Below are 27,089 nucleotides of genomic sequence, written 5' to 3' on the forward strand. Positions count from 1 at the left end.
GAGAGTTGAGATGGTTAGAAATGAAGGTGATTAAGCATTGTTGTGAACGAGCGATATGCCCAAACAAATTAAGGGGATGATTGTTGGATTAATGGGTTTCCTTATTCTTGGAGTTGGTTTTGTTTAGTTTAAACAAAGGGCATTTTAAGAAACTAACTTGTATTTAAGTTTTTATCTCCTGCATAGTTTTAGAATTTGAGTAAGATATTTTTTTGTCTAGTATATATAGAAACGTATGAAGTGAAGTTTTTTTAAGCAATAAAATTATTGGTTAGAAAATAATATCAAAGTTGTTTTCTTTCTTATTACTCTCATGTTATTCCTTTTGTTCTTTTTTCTTGTTGTTTGTTGCTTTTCCTAGGGTATCAAGGTATTACGTTACAAGGTTTATACCTTGCACTTGGTATCAGAGCCTTTCGAAGGAAAGAAACATTTGGGTGCGAGGTTACCATCGCAGCGGAAGCGGGGTGTTTGGCAGCGAGTTTTTTTTTTTTTCTTTTTTCGAGGAGCAGAAAACTGAAGGTTTGACCGCACAAAAAGGTTCGGGCCAGCAGGGGCTGTTTCGAGATTGTTTTACAACAGAAGACGAAGACGGTAAAATGTTTTCGGGTCGACCATTGTCATGGAGAGACGGGGAGCACCATACGTGATGACAGGGGTAACAGGTGATGAACATAGGCTGCCTGTAGCTGTTTTACTACTTCGTTTGATCGCCACACATGTATCTTCATTATCTGGAAATTATTACACATTTTGATAATAGTGAGATTAATTATCATTTCTAAACACACATTTTGATAACAGTGAGATTTTTATCACTTCTAAACACTTAAAATGCTATCTACACAATGTAATTTAAAATATCATAAACTTTCACCGCCTTCATTAGAAACAATGACTCTCTAATTATGTATACTCTTAGAATATAGTTCTATTATTGTAAGAGTAACCGTAGTAGTAATTATAGCCTCGGAGATCCTCAGTCATTTCGTAATTTATTTTGTAGACGACACTTAAATAGCCTTTACATTTGAGATGTACCAAAACTTCGTTGCCTACCCTTAGTATGTATTTTTAGGAACTTACCCTCGATCGCTTCCCTTTCATTTGTGCTACCCCTTCTAATTTCGGAATATATCTTTTCCAGATGTAATAGCCAACCCGGAAGTGAACAAATTGTTCCTAATATCTTCTTTATTAGACAGCGAAGTTACACTTAGTGATGATTTAGAATGCGACTTAAGGATCAGTGCGGATTTAGCACCCAATGCAGTTGATGCTTTAGAAGAACTTATAACGCTCTTTTATATTAGATAATATCTAACTAGATAATATTTTCAACTTGGTCGCCATGGTTGGATCATGATTTCCATGATCCTAATTTCTCGCAATCTAGACTGCAGAACTCGAATTAAGGAAACACTAATTTGTTGAAAGCTAAAGAGTTGGGCTCTTTCCGTGAGGAATCAACCCAAAATAATCAAAGAGCTCTTCAAGTCACCACCTCTCCAACTATACAGTTGTATACGATTGAGTTCTATTAGAATACGTCACGAATTAAATTTCGGGACAAAATTCTTTCCACCGGGGGAGACTGTGACAACCGTCAAAATTCAAGTCGGTTCTAGATTTGACTAGACTTAGTTACATGTATAGGCACAACACATTCTAGACTTAGTAACTAGAAGCTAAGTTATAACCTACTAGAAACTTAGAAACAATTAGAATCAATGGATAATATACTTAGATTTCATATTGATATGTGAATTCTACAACTACTTAACTGTAGTGATTATCCATATTCGGGTCAGTCTTTGACTTGAACACCTTTTCATGAACCATATACACACATCATGCACTTGACCCAGTGGTATAAATTAGGTCCGAGTCTCGTAGGAACTTAAGTTAAAGTTGAAAACTAGGGCTAGTATACTTGATTCCTCAATTTCACTTGAATGTCGAAACCACTACATAGAATGCCAATAAACCAATAAAATAAGTTACAAACATTATTTATAACTATACAAGAGTTATAATAACATAAGATAATTTGAAGTCTCAAAGATGCTATTCATTTTGATATCCAAAGATTTACAAACTCTCAAAAACCCTAAAAGCCCTAAAATCTCAAATTTATAAACTTTAACACCTTAGACTCCATAAATTTTGTCATGAACCTCATAATATCAATTGAAAATGACTAAATTCAGGAAAATATAATCAAGGAACAAAAAAATTTAAGTCATTAACAATTACCCATAATTTATAAGTCAAAAATCAAGGTTTCATGAACAAAATCTTGGTTAGGGTGTATATTTTATAAAAAGTTTGAAACTTTTATAAAATAATTGAAATTTTTACAAACTTAAAAGAGAGGGAGGGTATTATACCCTCAAAAGTCGGCCACCCTCTCTCATCCTTCAATATTTGCCTTCCTAAAACATTTACACAAACCTTACACTCCATATCCCTCATTCTCTCTCATTTTTCCAACACCTCCACTTCATTTTCTCTCTATTCTCTCTTCCTCTCTCCTTCAACCACGAATTTTATTCCAAAAAATGAGTCCAAGAACACACCTTGAACTCTAAATCTTCATCATCTTGTGGTGTTCTTGAAGTTAAACTCGATTTCTACTTCATTATTCCTTCAAAATCTCAAGTTTTCTTACATATCTTCTTCTTCTACACCATTCTATGGATGGATTATGAATCGTTTTATGATGTTGGAAGTAGTATTTCACCGAAAAACCAACATGCATGTGATGATCTTCAAGCTTAGAGGCTTGATTATCAAAGTTTGTTGTTAAAAGCTTTCAAATAGGTTCATAAAGGATTTATTCCCAAATAAATATCTAAAACTTCTTTTCTTATCAAATCCGATTTTTCTCAAAATTCCACCAACAAAATGAGATGTTCTACAAATTTTCAGAAAATAATTCATTTTTTTCGAATTACTATAGCTATTGCAAGAAAATAGGGTAATAATTCATATAAAATACTTTATGAGGTCTATAATTCCTAGGTAATTTCGTGGATGACCCCTAAAGTAAATGATGACATTTCAGTGAGTTTCATCGAATTTTATTACTGTTTGGTATGGTTTTGAATTTTTTTAATACAAATAAATCATAAAACCACGTTAATGAATGTGAAAAAGCTATATAAGATTTTTCGCAGATCCTACCTCATGTGGAGTACTCAGAAAAATATTTTCAGAATTTTTGATAATGCATTCCTATTTTTCCCCTATTTTTGTATTTATAATGGACTAATAATGGGAAAAATATTTCTACTTGTCCAAAACTCATGAAAGTTTACCATACGACCTTATAATATATTAGAACTCTAAATAAAAATTTGGATGATTTTTCTATTCAGTATGCTATTTTGCTTCTATTTTATAAGATTAAATACACTTAAATCCACAAAATCGGATTACACTATATAAAAATCACCATTGGTATTTTTCTTGGATTAGGTACTCTGTAATGAAGTTTACAATAATTTTGGTAATTTACTTTAACTGTTTGATAATTATTCACCAATTAATGATTATTCAAGAGAATAAGACAAAGAAAAATAGCAAAACTAATTGAAAAATATCTTTTATATTTTTCAAAGCTTCTATATGTATAATAACAGTGTTACAAAAAGTTTGGGCAATTTTGGAAACTGTCTTTTATTTATTTCCATTTTTGTTCGAATAAATGCACAAAAATCATAAAATCGGGTTAAACTGTTTAGAAACTTATTTTTATATTTTTCTCAGCTTAAGAATGTTTAATGTTAGTATTTTAAAAAGTTTGGGAATTTTTATTGTCTGGATACTATTTTTCACGAATTTATATTGATATGAAGGCTTATAAAATTTGGAAAAATAGTTATGTCATCAAAAATTCAAGGGAAAATTTCTGGAAGACCTCTACTGTATTTGGAACAAAATTGTAAAATTTGATGAATTTTGGAAACTGTTTGATAATATTTTTGGATTTTAGGAGTTTAAAACACCTTTAAATGTATTGAAATACCCTCAATTAATATTACAAATATCTGGAAAATAATATCCAAAAATTATCTTAATCACATGAGTTATAAAATTTCACCATTTCAGAAAAAGTTTTGTAACTTAACAATATTAAATTTTGACACATTATTGGCATAATTCTATTATAGTAGTAAGTATACTAGTATTAAATTTCAATTAGAGACTCATTAGTGTGTAACATCGTTGTAGGAAAACGATAGTGGTACAAGTGGAGCATAGTTCAGGGCACCATTTGCATCATCTCAATGCATTGTGAGTATTCACGCACTCCCCTATTTTTGGTTTTTATGTTTTGGGGTGAAAAAGCATGTCCGAAAAACTGTTTATTGTTTGGCGTATTTATATTGATTTGTATTAAACATGATTGCTATATTTTGCTATGTATGTCTATGCAACTTGAAACATGAGGCCTTATCGTCTTAAGTCCCTTCTCTTACACTTTAATCCAACCATTAACTCTTTGAGCCAATGGTCATTATGGATAGCGCTATTAGGAATTGACAACTCCTCACACGCCCGATTGCTGGAGTGCATGATACCATATAATATATGGAGCGATAAGCATAGATCTTGATAGGGCATCAGTCATAGGCTTGGTTGGGAACTCATTGTTTGCTCATACACATACAAACTCGTTACTTATTATAGCAATAAACTTTGTATCTCATTATAACAACGAACTTTTGTTACTAAATACTTATTTACTTGTTTTAGCAACAAACTTGGTTGCTCCTTATAGTAACAAACTTGTTTTCTCCTTGTAGCAACGAACTTGATTGCTCATTATAACAATGAAACTTGTTTACTCATTTTAGTAACAAAATTTATTTCCCACGAGAATATGAACGTTGCATATCATTTGGGCAACATACTTTATCTCTCACGATGACAATGAACTTTGTTTATGCAAACTTATTACTCATTTTTGCAATATATTTCTATTTATGGAAATTTTATTACTTGCTTTAGCAACGAACTTCTATTCATGAAAACTTATTTACTTATTTTAGAAATGAACATTTATTTATGGAAACTGTTATCAATATTCAGATTATCATGAATTTCAAACTATATTATGTTATAAACTTGTGAGTACTCACCAACTATTTTTATAGTTGACGCTCGTTTTACATGCTTTTTCAGGAATCATCGAGTAAGTGACACTTAGGGACACATCACCTTTAGGAGCATTCGCATGTGTTGTATTTCAATTTACATTGTAATTTCTTTTAAAAGTTGTTCAAACCCATTGTAAATTTGTAATGATTTTAATACTATGGTTGGTGTTGCCTTTTAACTTTTGCTATGAAACCCTTTATACCGCCACGCCTCGTGTTTCTGCTTTAGCGGGGTGTGACAGAAAATGGTATCAGAGCCGAAGGTTATAGAGAATACCAGTTTTCCTTTGGAGAACCACAACTATAGCCAAAAATTTACAAAATGTTTTTAAAATACTGAATATACTACTGGTATAACTAATTCGAGTACGCATTATTGGAATCTAATTAAGTATAGCCTGGCCAACTATGCTTAATTAAGGAAAATTAATGCGAGGCTGGAAACGGTTATAGTAGAATTATGTTCAAAACAATTTTCAAATTACACTTGTGAAAAACAAAATTTTTCGGCGTGCGTACGGGTATTGCATATTATAGGCATTCATCTAGATACACTTAGAAACTAAGTGCACTTTTATAACAATGCCTTTATTTAGAAATACTCTTATCCCTTATCAAGTGCTAGGTTAACCACTTAGGTTATATCACTAGCCACTCTAGGAGCAATGCACTTAGTACTGAGAATGGGTATTCCTCGGTAGCTATTGACTTTAGATGTAAGGTTAGTAGCTAGATATACATTAGTAATAATCTTAAGTCGAAACCTATACCAATTATTCCTCAATACCTCTTCATCGTCTTCGTACTAGAGTTACAACTAGGAAAAAGCGTTACGATACCGACACGAATGATAATTGGAGCATCGCGTAAGGAGGTAGATGAGTCGCCACTAAGTAATCACTTGGATACTATTGGCGGGCATTCCAGATTCGACTCACGAGGAGACACGGAGGTTTAAGCCATACGTGAGACCTTATTACTACGCTACGATTTAGCTCTAGGTTGTTTCCCACCTTGAGCTTAAAAACTTAACATAGGATGTCCCTTTGACCTCTATAAAAGGTCGTAAACTGCATTGACACCATAAAACGTTTTTCAAACAATTTTTCTTGTCCTTTATCTTGGGGAAAAAGACATCGGTACTCGCCTTATACTCGCCTCGTACTCGCCTTAGTATTTAGGTATGATCAGCTACACTAACATACTTATTCCTTACTTCTTAATCTTCCATTGAAAAGTTATTTCGCTTCATCGGTTTTATTTATCATCGATAAAATATTTTATAACCACTTCATACAACTTAGTAGACATTTCCTAACAATGTAAGCCATATTCTCACTAAAAATCTTTTGACAACTTGCTTTAATTTAACACTTTTCTTCAAAACTCAATTTAACAAATATTGGTTTTAACATTTCTATTTCAATTTCATTTCAAATCCATTTCAATGGATAGATGTGCTTTTAAGGGCATATAAACCATTTTAAACCTTGCTTACCATTTTAGCACGTTTTCGAAAAACTTAGAAACATTTTCTTTTACAAAAGTGTTTAAACTTTATGCTATAAAACTTAAACATATGACGTTAAAGTTCATATTATGTGTAAAAGCTTCATCGGATCTTCAAACCACTTTTGTTTTAAGTCTTTTGACTACTTTCTCATTTTGGCATTGTACTTTACTAAAATGTGTTTTCTTGAATCCCAACATGATATTTTCACAACTTTCTACTTCACACATGTTTCTAAGATATCTCTAATTCCTAAATTTCCAACACACATCATTTGTTTATTTTATTTCAAATTAGTTTTATAATCTGTGTTTATAAAACTTACATCATTGCAAAACTTAGTGTTCACTTTTAAACTTCCAACGACGTACTTTTGACAATGCACAATTATTCATCTAAATATGTTAAGTCTTTAACTTATCCGTTTTAACCATTGTTGGACCCCACTCAAAAAGGTCAAAACTGTCAGATTTCAATTACAAGTTTTAGTGTTTCTTCTTTTTCACAAATGGAGTTTAACTTAATAGATAACTCGTGAATTTTTATCAAACCTTAGAAAACACTTTAAAACTTCTGCATTTCTATTTAATCATCAATATACATCAAATATTGAAGTTTGAAATATATCTCAACCTGGTTTTAAATCTACCTATATGTAATGTTCTTATAATTTTAACAATAACAATCATTGCCGCCGCTACCTTCCTTTTTCTTTCCCCCGAACTTTATTTCTTGCTCTCCTTCTGATTTTAGATCTCGCACGCCATAATATTAACATAATACATTGTCTAACTTTGTTTCTGTCTATTTTGCTTCTCCTGGTATCATGTTCGTATACATAAAGACTAGAAGTCTACCCTTTCGTTTTGAGCGATTAATATGTGTATAGTCATGAGGCATACCTTTGATTTAGTCAACTTTGATATATTCAATTACGCCTTTTATCATATACATCTTGTTTTTATTTTGAAATGACAGAACTGCAAAATTGGTCCCTGTGGTTAGTCAAAAATTGTGGATAAGGTCCAAAATCTTTCCAACTTGCATCATTAGTCCAAAATAAGATCTTTTTTGTGGATTTGGTCCCTGATAAGTTTGAAAGGACTATTATACCCTTATAATTTCTTTTTTATATTTATTAATCTTTATTTTAATATTCATAAAATCAAAAATAGATATTAGCCCCACAAAACCCACACCTTCTCTTTAACAATTGACTCCGTCATCTTCTCCATCTTTTCTATTACGTTTCCAGCCTGTAAACCAACCAGCAGCACCGCCGCCCTTCTTTCCGGTAAGTACTTCTCCCTTCTACTCTATCGATCTCCTCCCTCCTCGATTCTTTCCATCTACAGTTCTTGAAGTTACTTTCCATATTGTCCTGAATTCTCTTTTTTCATTCATTTCCTTCTTTCCAGAAGCATACCTCAGCAAAATTGACTTCATTTTGTCCATATTTGATTCCATACAGGTTGATTGATTCATGTATGTTCTTCAATTGATTCACAGGTTCATTGATTCACTTTTGTTCTTCGCTCACCTTCTCCATCGCAATCATCAAAGGATCAAGGTCGGCATTCCATTTGCAATGGTGAGGAAATGGGTTTCTGGTGTGTAACCTCACGACCGTCGGCGAGGTGGGAACTGAGCGTTGGACGCGGGGAGGGAGTTTAAAATGGTTTTCCGGTCACTGACCTGGTGGAGCGGGCTTGACCTAGTGCTATAGAATCGGAGAATAAAACACAAACACAATCACACACTAAATTAAAAAAACATAGATATTGAAATCTGCTTCACCCTTAACAGGTTTACTTTGTTCTTGCTCCATTTTTTTCCAACAAAAAACAATATTGAGAAGAAAGAACATTACAGGAGGTCTTGATGATGATAACTTGGGATAAAGGAAAGAAGGATGAGAACTAGGTGAAGGGTAATTTTGGTTTATCAGAGTTTGTATGTGTGTGTGTGTTTGTTGAGAGAGAGAGAGATGTGTGTGTGTATGTTCGTATGTTTGTTGAATCTGCATCAAATTTTCCCAGAACTTCATTGATGAAGTTCATTCATGTATGTATGTGAATTAAATTAGTAAGGTGGGTGTTATCGGTGTATGGGGTGGGAGGGGTGGATAATATTTTCTTTTTGTTTTTTTTCAATTACTTAATTATTAGAATACATAAAAAATGGAAAAAACAAATTAAAAGGGCAAAATAGTCATTCTAAGTAATTTTAAACTTTTCAGGGACCAAAACCACAAAAAGTTTCAGTTTTTGGACTAACGGTGCAAGTTGAAAAGTTTTTGGACTCCATCCACATTTTTTTACAAACTACAGGGACGAATTTTGCAATTTTGTCTTTTGAAATCTACTATAAACAAGTGATCCTTATTTACATTTGCTCTTTCGTTCTAAATTCGGAAACTTGATTTAAAATGCAAGTTTCATTGTATTTTTCCTTATAACTAATACACAAGATGAATACCCTTATGCTTATAATTTTTCTATATCCGGAAAATATATGTGAATGATATGTTTCCTTATGTTTCTTCTTTTCTTTAAATACATCAAAAGTTTTGAATTTTACGATTATCTATTCTCTAAATGATTGTTTTTGTAGAAACACTAAACTAAGAATGCACTATTTTCAAAGATCGACATTTTTACACCTTTCTTAAAATAGCATTTTACTTTGCAGTTTTCAATGACTTCCTAAACTCTCAAACTTGTTTCCATAAATATTCTGACTCCTCGTAAACTTGTATTTGTCTTGCCTTAAAAAAAATTATGCAATTTTTCAAAAGAGTAATCTAAATATTTTTTTTGTATAAACTCCCTTATTGAAGACATAAACCTTTAACCTTGATTAATCTCCTTATTATTTTACTACTTCGTTTGATCGCCACACATGTATCTTCATTATCTTGGAATTATTACACATTCTGATAATAGTGAGATTAATTATCATTTCTAAACACACATTTTGATAACAGTGAGATTTTTATCACTTCTAAACACTTAAAATGCTATCTACACAATGTAATTTAAAATAGCGTAAACTTTCACCGCCTTCATTAGAAACAATGACTCTCTAATTATATATACTCTTTGAATATAGTTCTATTATTGTAAGAGTAACCGTAGTAGTAATTATAGCCTCGGAGATCCTCAATCATTTCGTAATTTATTTTGTAGACGACACTTAAATAGCCTTTACATTTGAGATGTACCAAAACTTCGTTGCCTACCCTTAGTACGTATTTTTAGGAACTTACCCTCGATTGCTTCCCTTTCATTCTTGTTACCCCTTCTAATTTCGGAATATATCTTTTCCAGATGTAATAGCCAACCCGGAAGTGAACAAATTGTTCCTAATCTCTTCTTTATTAGACAGCGAAGTTACAGTTAGTGATGATTTAGAATGCGACTTAAGGATCAGTGCGGATTTAGCACCCAATGCAGTTGATGCTTTAGAAGAACTTATAAAGCTCTTTTATATTAGATAATATTTTTAACTAGGTCGCCATGGTTGGATCATGATTTCCATGATCCTAATTTCTCGCAATCTAGACTGCAGAACTCGAATTAAGGAAACACTAATTTGTTGAAAGCTAAAGAGTTGGGCTCTTTCCGTGAGGAATCAACCCAAAATAATCAAAGAGCTCTTCAAGTAACCACCTCTCCAACAATACAGTTGTATACAACTGAGTTCTATTAGAATATGTCACGAATTGAATTTCAGGACGAAATTCTTTCAACCGGGGGAGAGTGTGACAACCGTCAAAATTTGAGTCGGTTCTAGATTTGACTAGACTTAGTTACGCGTATAGGCACAACACATTCTAGAATTAGTAACTAGAAGCTAAGTTATAACCTACTAGAAACTTGGAAACAATTAGAATCAATGGATAGTATACTTAGATTTCACATTGATATGTGAATTCTACAACTACTTAACTGTAGTGATTATCCATATTCGGGTCACTCTTTGACTTGAACACCTTTTCATGAACCATATACACACATCATGCACTTGACCTAGTGGTATAAATTAGGTCCGAGTCTCGTAGGAACTTAAGTTAAAGTTGAAAACTAGGGCTAGTATACTTGATTCTTCAATTTCACTTGAATATCGAAACCACTATATAGAATGCCAATAAACCGATAAAATAAGTTACAAACATTATTTATAACTATACAAGAGTTATAATAACATAAGATAATTTGAAGTCTCAAAGATTCTATTCATTTTGATATCCAAAGATTTACAAACTCTCAAAAACCCTAAAAGCCCTAAAATCTCAAATTTATAAACTTTAACACCTTAGACTCCATAAAATTTGTTATGAACCTCATAATATCAATTGAAAATGACTAAATTCAGGAAAATATAATCAAGGAACAAAAAAACTTAAGTCATTAACAATTACCCATAATTTATTAGTCAAAAATCAAGGTTTCATGAACAAAATCTTGGTTAGGGTGTATATTTTATAAAAAGTTTGAAACTTTTATAAAATAATTGAAATTTTACAAACTTAAAAGAGAGGGAGGGCATTATACCCTCAAAAGTCGTCCACCCTCTCTCATCCTTCAATATTTGTCTTCCTAAAACATTTACACAAACCTTACACTCCATATCCCTCATTCTCTCTCATTTTTCCAACACCTCCACTTCATTTTCTCTCTATTCTCTCTTCCTCTCTCCTTCAACCACGAATTTTATTGCAGAAAATGAGTCCAAGAACACACCTTGAACTCTAAATCTTCATCATATTGTGGTGTTCTTGAAGGTAATCTCGATTCTACTTCATTATTCCTTCAAAATCTCAAGTTTTCTTACATATCTTCTTCTTCTACACCATTCTATGGATGGATTATGAATCATATTTTCATAACCACGATTTTTATGATGTTGGAGGTAGTATTTCACCCAAAAACCAACATGGATGTGATGATCTTCAAGCTTAGAGGCTTGATTATCAAAGTTTGTTGTTAAAAGCTTTCAAATAGGTTCATAAAGGATTTATTCCCAAATAAATATCTAAAACTTCGTTTCTGATCAAATCCGATTTTCCCCAGAATTCCACCAACAAAATGAGATGTTCTACAAATTTTTAGAAAATAATTCATTTTTCTCGAATTATTATAATTATTGCAAGAAAATAGAGTTATAATTCATATAAAATACTTTATGAGATCTATAAATCCTAGGTAATTTCGTGGATTACCTCTAAAGTAAATGATGACATTTCAGTGAGTTTCATCGATTTTTGTTACTGTTTGGTATGGTTTTGAATTTTCTTTTTGTTTAATACAAATAAATCATAAAACCACGTTAATGAATGTGAAAAAGCTATATAAGATTTTTCGCAGATCCTACCTCATGTGGAGTACTCAGAAAAATATTTTCAGAATTTTTGATAATGCATTCCTATTTTTCCCCTATTTTTGTATTTATAATGGACTAATAATAGGAAAAATATTTCTACTTGTCCAAAACTCATGAAAGTTTACCATACGACCTTATAATATATTAGAACTCTAAATAAAAATTTGGATGATTTTTCTATTCAGTATGCTATTTTGCTTCTATTTTATAAGATTAAATACACTTAAATCCACAAAATCGGATTACACTATATAAAAATCACCATTGGTATTTTTCTTGGATTAGGTACTCTGTAATGAAGTTTACAAAATTTTTGGTAATTTACTTTAACTGTTTGATAATTATTCACCAATTAATGATTATTCAAGAGAATAAGACAAAGAAAAATAGCAAAACTAATTGAAAAATATCTTTTATATTTTTCAAAGCTTCTATATGTATAATAACAGTGTTACAAAAAGTTTGGGCAATTTTGGAAACTGTCTTTTATTTATTTCCATTTTTGTTCGAATAAATGCACAAAAATCATAAAATCGGGTTAAACTGTTTAGAAACTTATTTTTATATTTTTCCCAGCTTAAAAATGTTTAATGTTAGTATTTTAAAAAGTTTGGGAATTTTTATTGTCTGGATACTATTTTTCACGAATTTATATTGATATGAAGGCTTATAAAATTTGGAAAAATAGTTATGTCATCAAAAATTCAAGGGAAAATTTCTGGAAGACCTCTACTGTATTTGGAACAAAATTGTAAAATTTGATGAATTTTGGAAACTGTTTGATAATATTTTTGAATTTTAGGAGTTTAAAACACCTTTAAATGTATTGAAATACCCTCAATTAATATTACAAATATCTGGAAAATAATATCCAAAAATTATCTTAATCACATGAGTTATAAAATTTCACCATTTCAGAAAAAGTTTTGTAACTTAACAATATTAAATTTTGACACATTATTGGCATAATTCTATTATAGTAGTAAGTATACTAGTATTAAATTTCAATTAGAGACTCATTAGTGTGTAACATCGTTGTAGGAAAACGATAATGGTACGAGTGGAGCATAGTTCAAGGCACCATTTGCATCATCTCAATGCATTGTGAGTATTCACGTACTCCCCTATTTTCGGCTTTTATGTTTTGGGGTGAAAAAGCATGTCCGAAAAACTGTTTATTGTTTGGCGTATTTATATTGATTTGTATTAAACATGATTGCTATATTTTGCTATGTATGTCTATGCCACTTGAAACATGAGGCCTTATCGTCTTAATTCCCTTCTCTTACACTTTAATCCAACCATTAACTCTTTGAGCCAATGGTCATTATGGATAGCGCTATTAGGAATTGACAACTCCTCACACGCCCGATTGCTGGAGTGCATGATACCATATAATTTATGGAACGATAAGCATAGATCTTGATAGGGCATCAGTCATAGGCTTGGTTGGGAACTCATTGTTTGCTCATACACATACAAACTCGTTACTTATTATAGCAATAAACTTTGTATCTTATTATAACAACGAACTTTTGTTACTAAATACTTATTTACTTGTTTTAGCAACGAACTTGGTTGCTCCTTATAGTAACAAACTTGTTTTCTCCTTGTAGCAACGAACTTGATTGCTCATTATAGCAATGAAACTTGTTTACTCATTTTAGTAACAAAATTTATTTCCCATGAGAATAGGAACGTTGCATATCATTTGGGCAACATACTTTATCTCTCATGGTGATAATGAACTTTGTTTATGCAAACTTATTACTCATTTTTGCAATATATTTCTATTTATGGAAACCTTATTACTCTCTTTAGAAACGAACTTCTCTTCATGAAAACTTATTTACTTATTTTAGCAATGAACATTTGTTTATGGAAACTGTTATCAATATTCAGATTATTATGAATTTCAAACTATATTATGTTATAAACTTGTGAGTACTCACCAACTATTTTTATAGTTGACGCTCGTTTTACATGCTTTTTCAGGAATCATCGAGTAAGTGGCACTTAGGGACACATCACCTTTAGGAGCATTCGCATGTGTTGTATTTCAATTTACATTGTAATTTCTTTTAAAAGTTGTTCAAACCCATTGTAAATTTGTAATGATTTTAATACTATGGTTGGTGTTTTCTTTTAACTTTTGCTATGAAACCTTTATACTGCAACGCCTTGTGTTTCCGCTTTAGCGGGGTGTCAGTAGGTGGCTTTGGATTCAGTTTGTTTGGCAGGTTGAAAAGAAATGGTGAAGTGGGTGGCTTTTTTTTTCTTGGTCGGTGGAGATGCCACTTTATACAAAGGTGATTGAAACAACGAAAGAGATTGGAGAAACTACACGGTGTGAATATTATGGTGTTGAAGTTTAAATCGAGTGGCTTTGGATGTGGCCAAAGAAGATGTAACGACCTAAATTTTACAAATAAAATTTTCATTTTTAGTCAGTCAACCATTTTTCATAAACATAGAGATTCCAATAATTGTTTTCAAAAAATCCACCAACATTACAACATTATTATTTCCAAAACATCAGAGTGTCCCCCAAACCAGATCAGAAAAGAGAGATAGAGTGCACGCCGCATCATCACGCCTTGCCTTTGCCCTTGGGCTCCGAAGTACTTGAAGCAAATCCGCAGACGGTAAGCTGAAAGCTTAGTGAGTCCCCCAGAGCATACCCCACACAAACCACATATTACATTAGCTATAAAGCTACCTCTACCACATATCACATGACAATTAGCCATGAAGCTATCTCTACCGTTAGCCGCAAAGGCTATCTCTACCGTCAGCTATGAAGGCTGTCTCTACCATTAGACCTAATGTCATCTCTACCATTAGCCATAAGGCTATCTCTACCATTAGCCACAAAGTCTATCTCTACCACATATCATGCACACATACATATCACACCTCTACGTAACAAATAAACCAACTATCACAAAATGGGCCGGCCTTGGTGCCTTATACCCACTGGTATGGTGAGAAACTCACCTCACAAAGCTGATTCGGCAACTGAATTCAGTTATGTCCTGTGCTGCTCTTCCCAAACTGTTTATAATCAAGGAGTAAATAACTCAGCATAATCCCATAAATACCCCCAGGGTCAACCCTGGTCAAAGTCAAAGTCTATAGTCAAGGTCAACAGTCCATATTGACCTTGACTCGTCGAGTACAATCATTCACGCATCGGGTTCCCTGTTTAACTCAGGTCATCTCTACCATTAGTCATAAGGCTATCTCTACCATTATCCACAAAGGCTATCTCTACCACATATCATGCACACATACATATCACACCTCTACGTAACAAGTAAACCAACTATCACAAAATGGGCCGGCCTTGGTGCCTTATACCCACTGGTATGGTGAGAAACTCACCTCATAAAGCTGATTCGGCAACTGAATTCAGTTATGTCCTGTGCTGCTCTTCCCAAACCGTTTATAATCAATGAGTAAATAACTCAGCATAATCCCATAAATACCCCCAGGGTCAACCCTGGTCAAAGTCAAAGTCTATAGTCAAGGTCAACAGTCCATATTGACCTTGACTCGTCGAGTACAATCATTCACGCATCGGGTTCCCTGTTTAACTCAGGTCATCTCTACCATTAGTCATAAGGCTATCTCTACCATTATCCACAAAGGCTATCTCTACCACATATCATGCACACATACATATCACACCTCTACGTAACAAGTAAACCAACTATCACAAAATGGGCCGGCCTTGGTGCCTTATACCCACTGGTATGGTGAGAAACTCACCTCACAAAGCTGATTCGGCAACTGAATTCAGTTATGTCCTGTGCTGCTCTTCCCAAACTGTTTATAATCAATGAGTAAATAACTCAGCATAATCCCATAAATACCCCCAGGGTCAACCCTGGTCAAAGTCAAAGTCTATAGTCAAGGTCAACAGTCCATATTGACCTTGACTCGTCGAGTACAATCATTCACGCATCGGGTTCCCTGTTTAACTCATCGACTCGCCGAGTCACCCGAGGGACTCGTCGAGTTCCTTGATGTTTACGACTGTAAACCACCAACCGTACACCCTTAACCGTAAACCCTTGGCCGTAAACCCTTGGCCGTAAACGAGAAAACCCTCTCGACTCGCCGAGTCACCAGAGGGACTCGACGAGTTCTCACGTATTCGGTTATTTCCAGGGGAATTTAAGGTTTCAAACTTCAGATCCATACTCTCCTAGTGAAGATGTCACGTAAAGTTGCAAACTTTACATGCATGCATAGCCTCACATGGCCATAGCACCAAAACTAACCTTGAAACAAGGTTTTCATGCATGGAGAGGGAATGGGCTTAATAAAAGGTGCAACTTTATGATATTTGGGACCTAAGAAGGTCCAGATCTGGAACCATATCCTTGTGATAGGTCCAGATCTAAGATTGCTTCTATTTCCTCAAAGTTAGTCACAACTCTCAAATAGAATCTAGGCTCAAGGTAACAGATTCATACCTCAATTCAATGCCTAAGACGGAATAGATGCTTGATCTAACACTTCTCCCTTGATACTTCCTCTTCAAACTTGGAATCCTCCCCAAAATCTCAAGGATAAGCTCCCAATTGATCTTACTTCACACACAAGAGGGTTTGCGGCCGTAAATGTTCTTCTATGGTGCTAAGGGAGGCTACTGGGGCGGATAATGACGTTTATATAGGGGGCAAACCCAAAAATTAGGTTTTTCTTTAAACAGCTCGGACTCGCCGAGTCGGTCCCGTTCCGCGTTTCATGATCTCACGACCCTACTCGATGAGTTGACTTCCCAACTCGCCGAGTCCATGCATAAAGCCTTTCCAATTCAAACCAGGTGTTACAAGTCTCCCCCACTTGAACTAGACTTCGTCCTCGAAGTCTTCTGACTCAAACAAATTGGGGTAATGATCTCGCATCTCCTCTTCCGGTTCCCAAGTCCATTCGGAGCCCTTCCGATGTTGCCATTGCACTTTCACCAGTCTTACTTCCTTATTCTGAAGAGCCTTCGTCTTCCTATCCAAGATGGCAACATGCTTCTCGATGTAGTTCAAGCTCTCATCCACCTGGATATCACCCAACGAGACAACCGCAGTCTCGTCTGTGACACACTTCCTAAGTTGCGACACATGGAATGTGTTGTGAATCTGGCTAAGCTCTGCCGGCAACTCCAAGCGGTAGGCTACCTTACCTACCCGGTCAATAATCCGGAACGGTCCTATATATCGGGGCCCTAGCTTGCCCCTCTTCTGAAACCTAATGATCCCCTTCCAGGGCGACACTTTCAGCAACACGAAATCCCCTACCTGAAACTCAAGATCTGATCGCCGTCGATCAACATAGCTTTTCTGACGGCTCTGTGCGACCCGCAACCGGTCGCGCACCTGCTGAATCAATCCAGTGGTCTTGAGCACCACTTTAGTGCTTCCCATGACCCGGTGTCCTGTTGGATTAGTGTCTAAGCCCGTAACTATATTTGGTAAGTACTTGACCCGGTTGTGCATGGTCCTTTTGGGTTGCCTTCACCATAGCAACTTGTTAGGGTGATTTATGAAGAGAGAGAAGATATTATGGTTCATTAATATATTATGAGAATAATATATTAAAGGAATAATCATATTATTTAATTAATATTAGTCATAAATTAATTAAGAATTAATTTGGTGACTAAAAGAGATTAATTGAATATAAGGGACTAAACTGCAATTATTGTATAATTGAGTTATTGGGCTGGGAAACCCAATAGAGCAAGGGGTGAACGAAATTATGATGAGAGTCCATCATATTTTCATCCATGGCCTTAATCCAGAAGGTTCCATGGGCTGCTTGGAGTTTAAGGTGTCCATTAGGGTTTTGGCTGAAACCCTAGCAGCTCACAGTATAAATAGACCCCTTGGGTTATGGAAATCGGCTACATTTGCTTCCTTGGAACCCTAGAGCCGATTTCATATCTCTCCTCTCTCTCCAAATCATCCTCTTGCTAGTTGGTGTTTGTAAGCCATTAGAGGAGTGACACTTGTGACTCTAAGCTCCAAGACAAGAAGAATCAAGCAAGCTACTAGAGGTAATCATCTAGATCTGAGTTTCTTATGTCTTATTCCAATTGAATACATTAGATCTAAGGTTTGCAAGACTTGGATAAATTGCATGTACAATAGAGAAACCTAGATCCAAGCATTAGGGTTTGCATGTGCACATAGGAAAGTTGTTATGGCTCAAACCCATCATGTCCAACCTCATCCCAACAAACTGGGGTCCTACACCTCCGATCATATAATAGCTCAAACGGAGCTCGATCGATACTGGCATGATAACTGTTATTGTACGAAAACTCTGCTAGTGGGAGATACGTATCCCAGCTCCCTCCAAAATCCAACACGCATGCCCGTAGCATATCCTCCAGTGTCTGGATCGTTCTCTCACTTTGACGATTGGTCTGGGGGTGGTACGCCGTGCTAAAATGTAGCTAAGGGCCCAGCTCCTCATGGAATTTATTCCAGAACCTAGATGTAAACTGAACATCGCAGTGAGAAACTACTGACACAGGAACCCCGTGTCTAGCCACCACCTCACGCAGGTAAATATCTACCAACTTCTCTGCGGATATACTTTCGGATATCGGAATGAAATGGGCACTCTTCTTCAGTCTATCCACAATCACCCATATAGCATCCACACCCCTCGCCGTCCTTGGCAACTTCGTAATTAAGTCCATTGTGATCTCCTCCCACTTCCACTTGGGAATGGGTAGCGGTTGGACCTTACCATGAAGTCGCTGATGCTCGGCCTTGACCTTCCTGCAAGTCAAGCACCGCTCTACAAACCAAGCAATTTCCCGCTTCATGCATGGCCACGAGTAACTCAGCCTCAAGTCCCTATACATTTTCGTAGCTCCTGGATGTATAGAGAACTTGGACTTATGTGCTTCCTCTAATATCTTATGTCTTACTCCCCCGGTTACCGGTACCCACACCCTGCCACACTGCGTTAAGAGACCATGAATATCCTTAACAAACATAGGATATTGTCCTCGGATCCTCTCTACCTTCCAATTCTCTTTCTTCACTCCCTCAACCTGAGCCTCTTTGATCATCTCCAACAATGGAGAGATCACCGTCATCCTCAAACACACACTCCCGATCGGGGAACCTGCCGTCTTACGGCTCAAGGCATCGGCCACTACGTTGGCCTTCCCTGGGTGGTATAGAATCTCGCAATCATAGTCTTTTAGCACGTCCAACTACCTTCTTTGTCGCATGTTGAGAATCTGTTGGTCCATCAAATGCTTCAGACTCTTATGGTCGGTGTAAATGGTACACCGTACTCCATACAAATAATGCCTCCAAATATTGAGGGCAAATACCACTGCCCCCAGTTCCAAATCATGAGTGGGGTAATTCGCCTCATGTGGCTTTAACTGTCGTGAGGTGTACGCTATCACATGCCCTCTTTGCATCAGTACTGCACCTAACCCTGAAGTTGATGCGTCACAGTACACCACCAGATCATCTAATCCATCTGGTAGAACAAGGATCGGAGCCTCGCATAATCTCCGCCACAAGGTTTCGAAGGCCAACTGCTGATCCTTACCCCACTGAAACGTCACATTCTTCTTGGTCATATGGGTCAGTGGCACCGAAATCTTGGAGAAGTCGTGGATAAACCTCCTATAATAACCCGCTAAACCCAAGAAGCTACGAATCTCTGATGCATTCTTCGATACTTCCCACCGCATCACAGCCTCAACATTGGCTAGATCAACCGAAATACCCTCCTGGTTGATGATATGCCCCAAGAATTGTACCTCTCGCAGCCAGAAATCACACTTGGAGTGTAACATCCCAACTGACAAGTATCTTTATTACTCCATTAGATTCATGTTTTAAGGTCTACTCGACGAGTTGACGTTGTGACTCGTCGAGTAGCAGCGGGTCAGGACACGTCATTTAATGAGCGACTTAACGAGTTGGCATGGGGACTCGATGAGTAGGAGCTGGCAGAGGAAACCCTAAATTTCAGGGTTTTTGGACTATATATTGGACCATTAGCGCCTCCCACTGTCCTCTATCACCCCTTGAGAGCCAGAAACCCTAATTTCCGTAAGAGTGAGCTTGGAGAGTGTTTTGGAGCTTTGAGAAGTGATTTTGTGAAGGAAACTTGTAGATCAAGAGGCTAGCATCAAGGATTTCGTGTGGATCCAGAGTCTACTTCAGCTTGGGCGCGTTTTGGAGGTAACAAGCTGCTACCTTGATTTCTTTTCTTCTAGAACCTTTCATATGAGAAGATTAGGGCTTTCTTTAGCTATTCATGAAGGGATCTTGGTATGGGGGTTAGATCTGAAGTTGAAACTTCAAATCTGAACCTCTTTTGAGCCCTAAGTTCATAAAGTTCTTAATAGGGTCATGAAGGAACCCTTGTTTGTGAGTAAAGTCCCATTTCAAGATTAGATGTGGAATTTGGGCCATACAAATACGTAAAGGTAGCAACTTTACATTGCTAATGCACTCTAGGGACCTAGATCTTCTGATTGGAACAAAGGGGTAGTTCAGAATCGCTTGATCATGAGAGTATGCGTATGGACTCGGCGAGTCTGGGAGACGAGTCGGGTAGGGTTTTGCCCAAATTGGTCCCGCATGGACTCGGCGAGGTCTGGGAGATGACCCGACGAGTCAGTTTGGACCCCCAAGCACTGGGTCACGTATCGACTCGGCGAGTCTGATAGAGACTCGGCGAGTCGAGTCGAGAAATTCTGGAATCAGGGGGGACTCGAAGTAGAGAAAGTTATATTCAGCAAATAGGTCAACATGGACTGTCGACCATTGACCAATGACTTGATTTGACTGTGGGATGTCTTGTATCTCCCAAGGGCATTTTGGCAATTTGAGTGATTATTGAGTGGACCACTTATGGGTATAAACGAGGTGGTTGGAGCTATATCTGTAGGTGTGGGCAGTATCATTCCGAGCTACTAGCAAGGTGAGTTATCCTCACTATATCAATAGGGTCTAAGGCACCAAGGCTGGCCCTTTAGTTGTTATCTTGGTTACAGTATGCTACATGTGATTATGACCTATTAGTTCAGTATCAGGATAGACAGTATGTTGTTATGCTCTTATGATCGGTTAGGATTGGTATGTTAGTGACCTGGTTAGGTCGGTGCTCTGTTATGAGAGATTGCTATGATCAATGATCTGTGAGATAGTTATATCTAATGTCTGTATATGCCAGTATATGTTAGTTATTTGCACATGGTTATTTGCTTGATGTTTGGGGTTGAGGCGGTCTTGCTTTATGCTGAAGGCCAACATACCCTACTAGCGGTCCGGATAGACTGTAGGCCCGTATGGCGGTCCAGTCATACCGAAGGCTCGGGATAGACCCAGATAGACTGTAGGCCCTGCAGGGCGGTCCATCAGGCCGAAGGCCCATTATTCATGGTGTTGATTATCTGTTATTGATATGGTATTATCGGTGTGGTATTTGTATTTTGGGGGTAGCTCACTAAGCCCTCGGGCTTACAGTTTCAGTTTATTGTTTCAGGTACTTCCGGAGATCATGGCAAGGCGAAGGCTTGACCGTACCGCTCCTCATCCATATGATTTTATTTCTGGGACACTCTGATGAATAATATTTTGACAACATTTTGTAAAATGCTATTTGGTTTCATGGTTGAAAAGTTTAAAATCGGCTTAAAATTTTTGGATGTTACAAGTTGGTATCAGAGCCTTGGTTTGAGTGAATTGGAGGAACACTCGTGTGAATCCAGTCTCAAATCAAGGAAATTTTTTTGAATAAATTCTAAAGTGGTTTTCAAAATAAGGGATGGAGGATGCGGAGTGTACGATCAGCCGGAGCCAGTAAGTAGACCCCAAAATACCATACAGTTATTTGATATTATGATATGTTAGGACAGCATGCTAGTGCTAGGCTAGGGATCTTCAGACATTGCAAGATAGACTTGTCTGATTATATGATGCCTACTAGCCTAGGGTTTCTTTTATATGGAATTGACATCATTACTGTAGTTGTTTAGTGTATGCAACACGGCTATGCATAATCAAGATCTTATAGCCTGAGAATGTTTGATTCGACCTTAGGGTAGGATTGGACATTCGAAAGTCTATCAGGTCCAGCGTTATGTGTGGCTAGCATACACTAATGCTGCAGGGTTGATGGAAGTTTCATGGATGGATTGGTCGTGAGAAGCCGAGAGGCCAGTTGTGAGATAGTTTCACATTCCTCTAGGAGTGAGGGTTGAGCGCTTGCTATGTTGATGTCTATTGTTTGGGCGTTGTGGTGATACTTGAGACAAATATGGGTAGGTGTGGAAGGTAGTATGGGCCCGTACTACTGAAAGCACAGGACCCATACGCGTAGCAAGGAAGTCACAACCCCTAGTGTTTGTGGGAATTGGTCTCCCGATATTATGTTGTTTATCTGACGTCCTGGGTATATTTTCAGTATGGTGATGACGAGACTCTTTACGACTGGATCCGGATCAGGATCAGGATCAGGGGCGGAGGCCCGGATGCGTCTATATCACCTGAGCCCGTGGTGCAGATAGGAACAGAGGAGTTGGATGCCAGGATTCGGGAGATCCTGCATGATGAGATTGCTGCTGCGTTTCGAGCGCAACTACCAAAGTTGTTTGGGTCGATCAAGACCGCTATGGTCGAGTACTTTGATGGGCGTTATGCAGCCTTAGCAGAGACGGCTGCCGCTGCAGCCACGTCGGCTGTAACAGCGACAGGGGGTGGAGGAGGAGCCAGTCGGGCTTTCTAGTATCGGGACTTCGATAACATGAAGCCCCCGACGTTTGATGGTACACAGGATGCGATCAGGGCTATGAGGTGGTTATCTGACGTGGAGGGCTGTTTCTTCACGTGCTCGTGTCTTACTGGCCAGAAGGTCAGGTGTGCCCTGAACCTGCTGAGGCTTAGGGCCAAGGACTGGTGGAGACTGACGACTGGGTCGTACATCGAAGATCAGAGAGCTGCTATTACTTGGGAGCAGTTCAGGGATATGTTCCGCACCCGCTACGTTCCACGTGTGGAGCGAGAGCGGCTTGCTCAGGAGTTTTTGACATTGAGGCAGGATGGAGAGTCGGTGATGGAGATCACCCGCATGTTCACGGAGAGGGCTATGTTTGTTGGATTAATGTTTAAGTCCATAACTATAATTGGTAAGACTTGACCCGACCCGACATGGTCCATTTGGGTTGCATGGCATCATGCATTTGGATAGACTATAATGAGAGAAATAATACTTAAGGTTGGTTAATATATTATAAGTTCTAATATATTAATAAGGTTATTTAATTAGTATTGATCAAGAATTAATTTGGAATTAATTAAGTGATCAAAAGGAGACTAATTAAATATATGGGTTGATTGTGTAAATCATTCATTCTTATATATGTGGGCTTGTGATCCAAGATTCCTTATGTTGGACTAAGTCCATGGGGTGACCCATGGATACTCCATGGAGGTTAAAATCCATGGAGCATAAGGAATGGGTAAAGTTATGAGTTACATGGTGTAACCCTAATAGCCACCATATAAAAGAATCTCATGGCTCAAGAAATCGTGCACTAATGTGTGAGTGTGAGGGCTAGACGATTTCAAGGAGTGTTCAAGTTTCTCTCAAGTTATTCCAAGTGTATTTGGTGTTGTGTGAACCATTTGAGGTGTCACACTTGGGGCACTAGGCACTCAAGCTTCATGAAGACATTCTACATCAAAGAGGTATGTATTCTATCTTGTTATATTTATTATTTTGTATGCTAGATTAGGATAATACCTTGGATGTTCATAATTGTATGTATAATAGAGAAAACATAGATCCAAGGTATTTAGGATTGCATGTACACTTAGGAGTGTTAGAATGCTCATAACCCAACAGTGGTATCAGAGCCTAGGCTTGTTTTCTTGTTATACTTGCAAAAGTAGCTGAAAAATCGAGTTGGATGCAGATATTCGATTGTTTTGGCTGGAATTGGACTAGGAACATTACCCTAAGATGTTTTTGGACTTATAAACTTGTTTTTGATGTGGTAATGTTCATGCTAATCCAATTTCTAAGATAATTGTCATAATTTCAAGATTTGTATTAGTTTGTATGTTCATGCTAATTTCTTGAAGATTGATGATTTGAATTATCTTGTTCTTATGAGGTTCTTAGATTAATAGAAAAGTTGTGTGAAATAGTTGTTTTCAATCCATTTTAATCTAAGAGTTGATTCCAAAGTGTGTTTTTGTATCTTGTCCTCAAGTTATATGAAAAGTCACATTTAAGAATCATAAAACTCATAAAAGTTGGCAAAGGTTACAAAATGCAGAGTCTAGTTCTAATTAAATGGTTTTATGACTCCATAACTTGTCCTCAAGTTATGGAGGTTCAAGAGTCTCTTCATTAAATTAAAAAAAAAGGTGTAACCTTAATTAGTTCCATAAGTTACAATAAAAAAAAGTTATTTTTTTTATTAATTAGTTTAAAGTCTTCCATAACTTGTCCTCAAGTTATGGAACTTGAAGAGTTTTTTTTTTAATTAAAACTACTTTAAACTCGTAAGTTATGGAATTAATTAGTTTTGAATAGTTTCAAAACTTGCCCTCAAGTTTTGGAATTTGAAAAGTTTTCACTTATGAATACTTTAATTCCAAGTTAGCCCTTAGAATTTTAAAAGTTAAAATTCAACCCTTATACTTTATAATATTATAAGTTAATAATATTTATATATATGTATAAGAATAAAGTCAGTCTTACCGTTAGTAGGCCTCATTCACGAAGCCGGTCTATAAGGGGGGTATAAGGTTACTGCCTATAAAATGGCAGTTTAATGGGTGTCCACTCTCACCCACCGCTTCCTTGACTGGTGGAGGGTCGTTAGCCGAACGGGTAGGACAAGGACTATAATTCTCCTTTCATTAAAAGTATTAATGATAAATACTAAGTAACTAAACTCTTATTAATACTCAATCTTAGTTACTTAGGAAAATGTGAATTTGGTGCTAACCCATGAAATTACACTTTGCACTTTGCTTAAGTCGTTAGTGGAGCGTGTGTGGTTAACCGGCACACTAACCTGGACTTAACAAGGTAGGCAAAGGGTAACTTAATATTTATCATAGTATCGGTGGAGCGTGTGTGGTTAACCGGCACACTGATTAAGGGGTAAATATTAAGGGTACAAAGTATATTTGCATGGTTATTCACACCTTGTTTTGTGATCCTCGACATCCCAGTCACAAAACCTGAAGGGCACACTCGAGATTGAAACATGCCTTTGAACAGTTCAATGAATCTCAAAGATCTAGGACTTTCAAATCCAATTAAAACCTAATAAATTATTTCATTTTTCATGGTGGAAATTGGTGAATCGTCATTCACCTACCTTCAAATATTTTATAGCTTGGATTACGGCATCCCTCTTCTAAGTTATAAAATAGTTTGTTGGGTCCTAGCCTTAATATTTCATATTGGGTGTCATATTAAGGACTTTAAATCAACTATCTTGAATATCTCCCAAAATGATGTCTGGTCTAGACATTTATGATCTTCCCAAATCTCTTGAAACAAGCTTTCCTAAATGAAGATGATGTCCCATGGATATCATACTTCTTTCACCTCCTCCAATTATTCTCCCTAACCCACAAGTTCCTAAAAAGTTTAAGGTCACTCAAGCCCTATTGGCAAGGCAAGGTCTAGGTGTGATCACATCTTGGAGATGTAGTCACATATTGACAAGCCGGGAGAGTTGGGTGTCAAAGTCTTGAGAAAGTTGGTGGCTCAACTACTTTCTAAGTCACATAGTGAGTTCTTTTGGGAATCCTATGAAACAGACTAAGACAAGACCCTTAATGATCTTATCTATTTGCTAAGATCAACTTCCTAAAACGCTATGGACATTGACAATGATGACATTGGATATCCAGTAAAGCTCTCTCTTCCCAATGGAAAGGGATCGGCCATAGTCAACTCGGTTGACCCAATGGTAAAGAGAGAGGCGAAGTCTGAGATAGTCCCATTATCAAGGGTCCATAGGTAACTATTGCCAAAGGAAGGGGCATTGGTTACGAAGCTGCCTAAGGATGTTAAAGTCAATAAGTTTGGCTCTACTTCAGGTAAAGTCCATTGTCTAACTCTATTAAGTACATGCTGATTCTGATCGCGAAGATGGATTTCAATCGCATGGTTCGGTGATCAGAATTTTGGGCTATTACTTAAGAGTTATGATATTTATATTGCTTAGGAATAGATAACAACAAGATTTTCATATGGATTGTAAGGATAAGTTTTTCCGCAAAGTTTTAAAATAAAAGAAAAAGGTTTTGATTTTATTTATTTTAAGTATCCTTACAATGGCATTTGTGAAAAGTTGTTGCTTATAAGATTCCATTGATAGCAATATTGGAAAAATGGATTTGATTCTTTCGGTTGTGGCAGTGTCTAATATTACCAAATAAGGAAAGATTCTCATCACCCAAGGTTCAATTGGACCGAAACTTGGAATCATGCAAGTTGTATAGTATGATGAATGAGAACTTTCAGCTTGGAAAATTAAGACTAATTCCTTATGTGAATAAGGAAAGGACTAAGGGATCGAGTACACATTCTTGTGCACTGGTCAAGTTCACCACAAAAGATCAAGAAGACTATTCGTCATGATTTACTTAAGTTCAGTAAATATGGTTATACTTATAAGTTTAAGTATAAGTCTGTAGCATTGGAGAAGTTTCAATGTGAGACAGAACGAATAAGAAGAATCAAAGTATGGCAGAAAGATAAAAGTTTCTCAAATCTGAAAAGATGGGAGAGTACTTTAGTATCATGTTTATGATCATCTTAATGATTAAGATACCATATCACAATTGGTCCTCTAAAGTCATCTTAGTGCATTCTTATGACTAAGAAGAGGAGTCATGAATTGTTGAAATGGTTAAATCAAAAAGATGAGTCATACTTCGTTCCAAAACAATTCTTAGAGTCATACTCCAAGATTGTAACTTGAGTGACATATCTTAAAGAGGGTT

The sequence above is a fragment of the Lactuca virosa genome, chromosome 3, assembly GCF_052849685.1.
Source record: "Lactuca virosa cultivar CGN04683 chromosome 3, Lactuca_virosa_CGN04683_v6, whole genome shotgun sequence".
Lineage (NCBI taxonomy): Eukaryota > Viridiplantae > Streptophyta > Magnoliopsida > Asterales > Asteraceae > Lactuca > Lactuca virosa.